Consider the following 3,917-nt stretch of genomic DNA (forward strand, 5'->3'; position numbering starts at 1 on the left):
AAACCTAGGGGACATCACACTGTCTAGATTGTTATGCAAAAATGTGCTACTTTTGCATTTTTTTCTTGACCACGAATAGCAACAACCAGTTTCATGGGCTAATGAGGTCCATCATAAATCCCTTCCATTATTCACCATGTGTTACTGCAGACATATAGTCTTGACTTTACAGAAATGATATTCATTAATTTTCAAGATTGGAAATTTGAGGGTTTCATATCTGCTCATATTGTTGTTGATTTGGTTTATGGCTAATGGTGACGCACATTTTGTTGAGTTTCATTATCTGCCATTAATGATTATTTTCTGCATCTTAAAGTGATTTTTATAAACACCAAGTTTTGATATCAATTTTTAGGCCTTTAATTACCTATAGAGGGGGTCAATATAATTATAACAATTAAATCCAATTATGTACTCAATAATGAAGAATAGTTTTTTATTATTGAATAAAAACTTATTACAAAATTTTCTAGCTGAACATGAGCAAATATCTTGAGAGCTTGTAGGTTATATGTATGATAAAAAAATGTAACAGTGTTAACCTACTAGTGACTTACACAATCAATATAAATATAAAATCAATAAAGAATCCTAAAACATATGCTATAATATCAAAAATTACTAATATGAACAATGTTGATGAGAAGTATTCATCAATAAATATGATGAGGTCATTTTTATTAAACTCTCATATGAAATACTAATGAAAAAATGTGATAGTTATTTACTAATATCATCAACTTTTGACACCAAATTTTTTGAAGCTTTATAAACCATTTTTTAATTTTGAGGAAATGAGGACTCAATTCCCACCGACATCGGTAGGTTCCCCCTTTGGACAAAAATTGAGGTATTTTCTGGGATTTGATAAACTTTGAATTTAAATTTTGATTTCCTTTTTTAATAGTTTTTCTTAGAATTTGGTGATCTTATTATTTTTTTATATTTTCTTAAAATATTTGCAAGAAAAGAAATGTTTATTCAAATAACTAATTTGGATTAAAATTACTCAAAGAACTATAAAAAATGGTGAGTACAAAATATAAGCAATGTAAATGATATTTAAATAATTTTAATATATTTTTGTAAGCATTAATTATTTGTCGAAAACATATTTCATTATAAAATTTTCTGAACTGAAGTTGGGAACTTATAATTTTCTGCTTAAATGATTACTTTATATTATTATTAAAAATTTTTTTTGAATATATTTTTTAACACTAATATAACCGGTAGATTCAAATGGTAACAAAAAAATTACAAACTTGGTATGAAATTTAACTAGTCATTTTCTACTATTTGTTATATAGAAAAAATGCTTATTGGGCCATAATAGTAGTTTCATACAAAAGTCAATATAAATGATGAATTACATAAAATCTTAGGCTAAACTTAGTAGAATATACATGTTTTTTGAATTTTGTTCATGTAAAATTAATAATTTTACATATCTTTTTAAATAATTATTTTTTTGAATTAAAGTTTAATATTAATAATTTTATTCAAAAAAGGAAATTCTAGAAGTAATTTTTATACCTATCCTCTTTATTCATCTTAAAAAATAATGGAATTATATTTTGGTACATATTTCTTTGCATTTCATACCCACCTTGTGAAAAGTCCCAAAATTTGTTGGAAAACTTGCCTATTGAAAATTTTGAGTTACAAAACAAGTTTATAAATATAAGCATTGTTTTAAATAATAATTTTTTATTAAAATTGACAATATTAAAAATATTCATTATAATTATGTTAAAGTAAGATGGTGAAGTCAAACAACTTATACTTAGACACTATCAGCTTCATTTCTCATTCAATTTCTTCCCAATTTAGATTTTTCCTAATCAACCAGTGAATGAATATGGTATATAGTGTTACCCACAATATATTGTCATTTTACATGTTCAAATCAAATTGACTAAGAATAAAATAAAAATCAACAATCATATTATCTTCCATTTTAATTCCTATGTTTAAATAAAATAGCAATTAGTAAATATTTTTAAAATTGTATCATTTTTCCCATACGTATGACTTGTTTGTGGAAAATTTGGTATGTTATCTTATATGTAACGCCCTCCAGACCCGGGGTATAAGTCTGGGGTTACGAGCTAATCACCCAACCTGTACAAGCTTATTAATAAATAATAAAAAATGAAATTAAACCCCTTAACAACTACCAGGACCTTTCTAGGTTAAAGTATGAAAACAAGAACCACTAACTACTTTTATTACAAACCAACATTCAAAATCTCACAAACTTTCTTTATTACAAACCATTATCTAACTCATTTTAAACTAAGTTCAGCTTTTATTCAAACACACATACTATCTATCAACACTCCACCTGCTCGGGCAACTCAAAGCTTTCTTCCTGGATAGGGATCAACACCTTGGGTATAAGAGGATCCCGAGGCTTGACCCGCTTCTTTACCACTCGTGTTCTGACGGGTTTCATATTCCTTCTTAACTGAAACAATAAGGTGAATAACAACAAAAAGGGGTGAGCCAAATTGCTCAACAAGTCTACAAAATATACACAATGTTAAAGCAATATAACTGAATCCGTATCCCAGGTTTATCTGCAAAGATATAACTTTATAAGAATCAAAAGAAGGCCATTGCTGGAGAATACAAACGAACTACACTGGACTCAAGTTCGCAGCTATATCCTGCTGATCAGCCAGGATACAGTGCAGATCTATATCTCACTATATAGATCCGTCGGGCACCCAGGCACTACGGCCCATCTCAAGGATCCAGTTATATTCCGGTCCTTAGGATTAAGTAACCTTAATCCCCAAAAGTAATGTTATCCAGTCCCTGGAATAGCAACCGGAACAATCGGTATACTTTGATATATTCTAATCATCAGAATATATTAATAACTGTGAGTAATAATTGGAATATGAATAATAAATTCAAATGAAAAGAATAATTCAAGAATCGAACTGAGATATGAATAAAGGAGTTAAAGTAATGCAAATGTAATAAGAATCTGAAGAGAATATCACTATTCTGGAAGAATAGAATAGAGGAGAAACTTGCCTTCTGTGTGACTTACTGCAATTAAATCACTTCCGTCTATCCCCTACTTGACCTGCCTTGCTGGCTTAGTTTCTGTTAGCAAAATAGATTGGTTATGTCATTTTGTACTTCTGTCGTACCTTAAATCGACTTCATTTGTTCCTACTATTTACCCATACATTTTAACCAACTCGAATATTACATATAAAAGTAAGACTCGATTAACCACATAATACACATAAGCACATAAGCGCATAATCATTTTTATAGTTAAAATAATTTTTAGAATCGAAATCGATTCGCTGATTGCTCCGTTGATCACCTTCTGCTTCATTTCCCATTTTTCCGGAATTTTTTGAACTCGTCTCGGTACATTTTGACTGATAATCAAGCAATCTATAAAATCAACTAATTTCGAGAAGAAATTAGGTCTTCATATTATTTTTAGTGAAAAGAATTCATTTTTCTTAGTCAACAGGCTTTCGTTTCGCTCAATTCGGACTAACGGTTGAATTATTATCAATTAAACACTGATAATTCAATTTATTATTCAATATAAATAATTATTGCTAATTTTTAAATCCCAAAATAATTTTTAAATAATTATTTAAGAAAAATCAAAGACAAAAATAATTTTTTTATAATTTTTGGAGTTAAAATGAAGAAGTTATGATTTATCGAACATTATGTGACTAATTATCGAAATAATTAATCACTTTTTAAATATTTAATAAATAAATAACTAATAAATAATTAATAGATAATTATTTACTAATTTAAAATAATTAATCCCTAATTATTAGGATTAATCACAATTTATTGCAAATATTTACAACTCATCGTTATTTATTTGATTAGATCGATTATTTACAAATAATCAATCGATT

Source organism: Apium graveolens, unplaced genomic scaffold, assembly GCF_009905375.1.
Source record: "Apium graveolens cultivar Ventura unplaced genomic scaffold, ASM990537v1 ctg5430, whole genome shotgun sequence".
Taxonomy (NCBI): Eukaryota; Viridiplantae; Streptophyta; class Magnoliopsida; order Apiales; family Apiaceae; genus Apium; species Apium graveolens.